At 35.8% G+C, this 8,499-nt stretch overlaps 1 protein-coding gene and 1 non-coding gene across 4 annotated transcripts in view; one reads left to right on the forward strand and one right to left on the reverse strand.

The window, feature by feature from the left end:
• The window catches only part of LOC145263180 (uncharacterized), a 481,342-nt gene that overhangs the window by 294,586 nt on the left and 178,257 nt on the right, over nt 1-8,499 (forward strand). The window lies entirely within an intron of this gene.
• Trnar-acg (transfer RNA arginine (anticodon ACG)) lies at nt 6,215-6,287 on the reverse strand. The gene has a single exon. It is a non-coding gene; the product is annotated as a tRNA-Arg (tRNA).

Consider the following 8,499-nt stretch of genomic DNA (forward strand, 5'->3'; position numbering starts at 1 on the left):
GTCACCAGCTTTGAATGCTACAGTTTCGGTTTCGAGTCCAGCTGATGGCATCCAAACACTCTTTTTTTTTTTTACTTTTGAAATCACGACTCTATATAATAATATATACCAAATCTGGACAAATTAAAATATCATATTTAAGCGTATTTTACGGCCGGGAAAATCCCCCCCTCGCTAGTCTAATATATAAAAGGCTATATGTCTGCCTATATGTCTGTCTGCTTGTCTTCATAATTTCCAAATTTATCTCTCCGAAACTAAAAGTCGGAAAGCGGCGACTGGGGTCGCAAATGATTGAATGTTTTTATGGACCGTTCTTTTATGAATGTTTAGTTAAAATAGTTTTTAAGGAGTCAAAAATTGATCGAAATTTTAAAAATCGTTATATATTTTGTACATTCATCTTAGTTTATTTTGTTTTTTTAAGCACTTCATATGCGTGCGACATTGGTAAAGTGGTAACGTCAACAACTTTAAATGCTCCAGTTTTGCTTTCGGTTTCAATTCTAGCTAATGCCACCCGAATACGTTATTTTTTTTATTTTTGAAATCATGATTCTGTAATAATATATACGAAATCTGGACAAATTAAAATATCATATTTAAGCGTATTTTATGATTGAATAAAGCCGGGCGCTCCCTCCCCCACCCACTAGTTTGTGATATGCAGCTATACGTTCAAAGTGTTACCTATCTTATTGTATTTTAATCTCTCTCTCTCTCTCTCTCTCTCTCTCTCTCTCTCTCTCTCTCTCTCTCTCTTATATATGTTTCCAATCTAATCCAATCCAAAGCGGCACTAACCTTAGGCGGGTTTAACCGGCTTCTTTCGAAGGAATAAGTTTCATAGGAGCATGAAATTCACAAGCGGTTTTTAGTCGCATATCCCAGTTAGGCGAGATGACGACGTTAGGTTTTTGCAGCTCTTGCAGGACGGTGTCGATATCCTGCTGCATACAGCGCCTGGTATTCTCAAATTCGTCACCCATCTGGTACTTACCAGGTCTTATGTTGCTTAACTTCGGTGATCCAACAAGAACCGATGTGTCAACGTAATTATGCAGTATATAATATAGCTGTCTGTCTAGTTATCTTTAATTATTTACTTCTCTACTATTTCTTTTTACACGGTGGTCATCACTTATCAAGGCCCGGAAGCCACTCAGGGATGAGGGTTATTGCAAGTACAGTACGTTAGTGGGGAGATTGCCTCTTTGTCTACCTACCTACCTACCTACCTACCTATGTCTATTTGTTTATCTATCTGTCTATTCATGTACGGCATAATCGCGTTGACACACTGGGTCACGTTGGATCACCGAAGTTCAGTACTAAATGGGTGACCATTTGGAACTTCCAGGTGCTGTATGTGCTCTCTGCTTATCTCGGCATTGTTTCCAGTCAGTCTTGGGTCTTCTCCTTGCCACTGGACTCGAACAGTGGCGATTCAGGAGAGGTGTGGTTGGAGATTGCGCAACCCTTGCCTCACAGTTACACGCGCAGCTGCCTCTACAAGGGTATTCTTTATTTTTCGCGACTAAACGGAGACATCTGTTGATGTATTATCTGACTATCTATCGGTCTATTTACATTTCTACTAGCAAATATGCCCGGCGTTACCCGGCATTAAACGTATCGTTAAATTATTTTAATAATATGAAGTAAAAAGAAAAAAAAAACTAAAGAAAATGAAACATGTGCAGTCGAGTATCGTTTTTTTTTCTAAACAGTTCACTTCTTGCAAGTAAAACAAAAAATACTCGAGCTGAGATCGAAACCAAAACCTAAAGACAGTGAGTCAAATACTATAATCATTAGATCAGCATGATACGATCTTTAAAAGATGTTTTCAAACCTACTTATTCTTAACATAAGTAATCTGTAATGGGAACGGTTCACGCATGCGCATTCGTGAAACAGTAAATATAAAAATCCGATGATTCCCAAGTACCAATTTTTTAATTTGGATCTCTTAGCAACCCTTTTTTTCGTGTAAAAACGGATTAAATGTTTTCTATGTGTCTGAATACTCTATATACCAAATTTCAAGTCTATATATAAAAAAATTGTTGAGTATGTAGGTTGAGAAGTTTCCACACACATTCTAGCTTTTTTATCGGACTGTCTGTATAACTGTCCCCTTGTCTGTCCCTATGTATATATCTTACTCTATCTGTTTCTGTATCTATTTATCTAAGTGTTTCTATCTATCTATCTATCTATCTATCTATCTACATGTCTGTTTATCTATGGTTATATCCATCTGTCCATCTATCTATCCACTCATCTGTCAGTTTGTCACTTTGTATATAACTATCGACCTATGGACCAATTTATTTTCTATTTACTTGTTTATAAGTGTCTAGTTATCGATTCACCTATCAATCTACGTGTATGTATCTTTTATATTCATATTAAGTGAGTTTTGCTTCAGTAAGAAGCGCGTATATATTTTTTGTGTCTGTCTGTCTATCAATCTTGCGTTAATATCCCCGCTTTGTATATAATACGCACTTATGTATTATAAATAGACTTTATTTTATGTGCACGCACATATGCACGCACATATATCTATCTATCTATCTATCTATCTATCTACTAGCAGGATGGTCCGACGTTGCCCAGGATTGAATGATGATCGACAAATGTTTCACACTCCCATATTTTTATTGTCATTGAAATCGATAAAATCGCACAATTTTCAATTAAATCGATTGATTGCCTGCTCTAGTTGAGGACCCATCGCGGTTAACCAGGTAGAAAGCTCACATGCCTCTCGCTGTAACTTGTATACATTAAACGTAAATAACCTGCCGTTGATTTTATAAAATTAACTAATATATATATATATATATATATATATATATATATATATATATATATATATGTGTGTGTGTGTGTATATATATAATGGCTTGAATTAAAGTTTAAAATGAAAAAGACAAGTTTAATAATTTAATTGTGTTCTAAAGTGAAGCATTCATTTCGAACGCGACCCTGTTATATCAAAGAACCTACTGCAGATATGTGGAGCCTTTCGGCTTGTGGGTCCTGGATATGACCTTAAACTATATCCAGTGGTGATGCCCCAGCTTACGGGCTTTAGGGAGTGTGGAGCCACCCTTTAATTACCATTGCTCCCGGGTCCACTCTGACCCGGAGTGGTAGTACCTGTTAGGGTCCCAACTATGGGTTGAATAGAAACCAACTTGAAAACAACAAATATATTCGATTAAAAGTGTTTTCTTCAAAATCTTTGGATTCGGCATTAAATAACCCGAAAAGGGTTGATATGCCGTAAAACAAAAACAACCAACCTTTTGGCTTGTGTGGTAATAAAACTTCATAAATGCACTTGTGATGTTAGGCTGTGTGTTAACTTTGGTCAAAATCGCCTGTTCCTCCTTTCATCGAGTTATTTCGATTATCGATACTTATCGAAGACATTCCGATACAAAACCGATCTAAGAACACTGCTAGGCATATACAGTACCTTCATGCGAGATTTCATAAAAATCGGCCCAGTAGTTTACCAGTTCTATAGGGTACGAACACACAGGCACAGCTCCTTTTATATAATATATATACATTAGTATTCCTGTCTGTTTGTTTGTTCACAATTTGATTAGTTTATACAAAAGGTTCCTTACTTTACTCTTTCATTTATTTCTATATATAGTTTCATTCTTGCAAATTAGATACAATTAAGAGATCATGTCATTTGCATATGACATTAAGAAAAATCGATTTTATTAAATAGCGGTATCTTAATTAATGTTTCTAGCAAGAGAATGGTTTTAAGTGTTCTATTTAAAATTGTTATTCAATAAATTTTAAACAATAATTATATTGATAACATATTTAATTTATTTGTAATTATTATTCCAACATCGAATTAAAAATACTTTTAGAGTTATTTTCCCCTTAGAATCTTCTGAACATTTCATTTGTTTGCTGTTATTATGTTTTAAGCAGCTATACAGAAATCGGTAAATTTTTACACGTGACCCAGCGTCGTTTAATACCTAAAAAAATAAAGATCTACTGCCCCTCTCTGAATTCTACAATTTATACTTTTCTTTCTTTTTTTCACGCTAATCTCATCGATTACAAACTTAAATTTCTAATTAAGAAAAAGGTAAATTTGTACGACGTGACCTTGCATCGTTTAACCCCTAAAAGAAAAAAAAAATTGGGAGCTACTTTTTTTTGCCCTAATACGTTTAAACAGCCTTTATAAATAATATGAAAGAAGAAATTTTGAAAAAAAAAAGAAAATTAACATTTTAAAGTTGGAGATCACTTTCCTATATAAATTTAACGTAAAATGAGCACCCACTTGGTGGCCACAAAACGTTCAACGCGACATGTCATCTCTAGCATTTTTTCAAGTTTGGCGATCGAGGGGGTTGGGGCAAAATATGACAAATACAGTTTTTTTTGTGGTGGGGCGGGAAGTCCATTTGAAACATAAAATAATGATAAATTTAATTATTTTTTATGATACCATTCTGTACTTTCACCTAACAATTTTATTAAAAAAATGAACACCAAAATATGACAAATTCAATTTTTTATTTTGGAGGGCGGGGATTTCATTAGAAACATAAAATGTCGAAAAATTTAATTTATTTGTTTTTGGAAGTAATTTTTGGTAGATCTTCATATTTTTTTTAAAATTTTTTATTAGGGGTTCTGCCTACTTGGCTTTTTTTTTTGCGATCGCACAGGCATTCGTTGCTATTTTTTATTGAAACAAACGTTGTAATGATTTATTTTTAATTACTTATTTTTTAGGGGGGGGGTCTTTACAGTACTCAATATCCGGAGAATAGTTTCTTCTATTTGTATCCATTCTGCCGAAATATCTGGTGGAGAGGGTATCAGATACTTCTTTTTGGGGGCGATTACATTTACATGTTTTTATCCGTTCTTTTATTTATGGAATTGTTGTGAGGGTATCCATGTTACCCATGATGAAAATGATTAGTGTAGCAGGTGTGTTCCAAACGGAACTTCATCTCAACCCAGGCGACGCTGGGTACCCATGCTAGTAAATTTATATAATAGTAGAGATTATATCAAAGAAACTTCATTTGTGTATGCGTCTTAGTTTATTCCCTATGGACTCAGAAACGGCTGGTCCGATTTAATTGAAAGTTCACACGAAAGTAGTTGATGTGTCTTGGAGTGTTGTTAAGTAGGTTTTGTCTCGGAATGTGCCTGATAAATATCGAAAATCGATGATGAAAAAATCCAATTAAAGAAGGAAGTCCGATTTTGACCAAAGTTAACGCGTTTATGCAGCATGTCGTAATTTTTTGAGTATTGTACTTGAAACAGAAACATTCATTTCGAACGCGTCCATGTCATATCATTGTGGTGTTAGGCTGTGTAAGGTGTTAACTTTGGTCAAAATCGCGTGTTCATCAGTCCTAAACAATAAGAAGGTTCTTTCTGATATTATTCGTCACTTTATGACGACTATGGATTTTTTGTGTAGGAGTAGGAAGTAAACAGAAAAATACATAAAGTCGAAAGATGGAGGAAAGGTTGAGAATGGCTCGTGTAAGGGTTTCGAAACTAGACGAGATTACAATGTTACTTGTAGCGCCAAACTCCTCCTATAGTATCAAACTATCATTTGCATTATTTACATTATTCGAGCTAGTGTTCTTATTGAGAGTTTAATTTTCACAATTCGATTCATGTACCCTCCGATCTTTGTCGAGTACATTTTGTTGAGCTCGGAAAACTTTATGCAAAACTCGAGAATCTACATAATTGCAAACAGGAATTTATTTAATTCACATTAATAGACTGCACGCGTCTCGTAAGACAGGGCCGTGTAAAAAATGTTAAATAATTCTGAATAACATTGTAAGTATCGCCTGTACTGAGGATTGAACCTTCAACTTCCAGAAAACAGTCACTTGAACTTATCACATATTAAGTTGCTTTATTCTCAATCCCGTTTTCGATAAGACGTATAATATTTATTACTAGCAGCTGTGCCGCGTCGACGCACACAAAATCGAGTACACTCAACATCAAGTACACTCAACAACGTCTTACCATAAACGCTTGGCTTGTGAACTCGGAACATGGGAAATTCTCATATGTACAAAACAAAATCACTGAAAAAACAAAAATACCCTTACTAAGGGTAAGGATAATGAGTAAACGTTGGATAAAATGATGGTTAAAATTATTACGAACTTGCCAGGATTCGAACCGGGAATCTTCTGATCCGTAGTCAGATGCGTTATCCATTGCGCCACAAGTCCTGTCCGTATGCCGAAAGATGTTACTGCGACTGTATACAGATAGTGCTAAATTCCGTTGACATGGGCAGGTAACTTTTTCGACATTTCCACAAAACGGACCAAAATCCCTTATTTCGGGCGTTTTGTTTGACTCGGCGTTGTTCGTTATGAACCATATATAGATAAGGATAATCTAGGGACTCACACCTTCCAGAAAAAAAAAAAGAAATTTTCAATTCGGTTCATCTGTTCGAAAGTTTTATTGCACACACAAATTAATAAATAATCATTAAGAATTTTATTGATAGTATAGATTAGACTAGAAAGGGGTGGGCGCGCGGCCTTGCCTGGTAGTAAAATACGCTTAAATATATTTGAAATCATGCAGATTTGGTATTTATTATTACAGAAAAAAATTCACTATTGAATATATATATATTTATATATATATTTATATATATATATATATATATATATATATATATATAGTAGTAATTTCCCAAGTTTATAAAATGACATGTGTCATCGGCTAGAATCAAAACGAAAACATTTAGCGTCCTAGCAGGTATAAAAAAATTTATTTCTAACTATGAATGTATATGCACATGCGCAAAAGTAATAGAAATATGTCAACAACTTAAAATCAACAGTTTGCATTTCAACTTACCGACATATTTTTGTACGCTTTATTCATCCACCCAAACAAAGAATTCACTCGTTATAAACCATCCTTGGTGTAGGATTCCAATTTCCTGTAAGTTTGGGTGTTATGTGACTAGTAGCTTAAGAGTTTATCGGTTAAATATTTACACTCACACGCACATAACTGCAATCTACTGTTTTCATTATCTAGATTATTTTCATTTTCCATCTTCTTTGTTCATGCTTAGGTTAGACGTTTCGGAAATGACTTCCAGTTTTTATCTGTTGTCATTTCGCTTTTGCTAACCATTGATCCCCTCTACATCGTAAGCGGCTTACTATATTGCTTTGCGCCATTAATATCGATGTGGAATACACTTTGGAGCATTTGTGCCGATTGACAGCAGGTGAGGTTGCTATGTCCGTTGAGACGTCGTTGTCTGATAAATACGTACAGAATTTTAAACTGCATCCGTTATTTAATCCACGAAGGTCGACTGTATGCGTTCTGTAAGACATGATCAGATAAGACTTTAATAATTCCTTTTCGATATTCTTGGTCTCGCCTATAGTGAGGATTGAACTTTCAACCCCGAAAAGACTTTTTTTATTATTATGCAATTTTCACCCCAAACAAGGCACAGTACAAATTTGAAGTAGGGGGCTACTATCGGGGACATAAGTTACAAGGTTATTATGAAGGGAGATGGTAACAAGATTACCGTTCACATTACATTTGAACTTCTGCATGTCAGTACAGTTGGGCAGAATCCCGGAAGAGAGTTCCAAAGTCTAGCAGTTCTGAGGAAGAAACTATTGAAGTAGGTTTTCTTACACCTAAGGATCTCTACTGTGAAGGGGTGGGATTTTGCTGATTTTCAGGTTTGTCGGGGGCGTTCACGTCGAGAGGGTACAAATGATTGTAATACGTCATAGCATTCACCATTAAAGTACTTGTAGAACAGGCAGAGGAATGCCATCGTCGATGGGACAGAGGCTGAAGCCTAGATGACAGTTCAGGACCTATCAGGTTGGCGACTCTCTTTTCAACGCTGTTACTTAGAACTTGTCGGAAGTTAGCACTTTCATCTGTCATGGTTCGGGCCCATGTGAAAATAATATCAAAGCTTACATATCATGCTTCCTTGTGATCTGTAGGGTAGCCACTTTGCTGCTTGTGGAGTTTGTTGGGAGCATTTACATCGAGGGGGTACAAGAGCTTGTTGTTCAGCAGAACATCCACCATTAAAATACTTGTAAAACAGGAAGATGGCTGCAACATTTCGTTGATGAGACAGAGGTTGAAGCTTAGATGACATTTCAGGACTTATCAGGCTGGCGACTCTCTTTTGAATCTTGTGCAAGAGTGAGACACCAGTGGTAAATGCACCAGCCCAAATGTGACAACGATACTCCATACATGGGCGAATAGTGGCCTTGAAGAAGTACAGGGTACTTTCAGGCGTAAGTAACTTTCTAGAACAACAAAGAGAGCCCGCCTTCTTTGCAGCAGCCTTAGCAATGCTATCGATGTATCTGTCTCCACTCATGTTCCATGTAAACATAAGGCGAGGAGTTTGAACGAAGGACA

The sequence above is a fragment of the Euprymna scolopes genome, chromosome 38 (assembly GCF_053919585.1).
Source record: "Euprymna scolopes isolate OS-2025 chromosome 38, ASM5391958v1, whole genome shotgun sequence".
Classification (NCBI taxonomy): Eukaryota; Metazoa; Mollusca; class Cephalopoda; order Sepiida; family Sepiolidae; genus Euprymna; species Euprymna scolopes.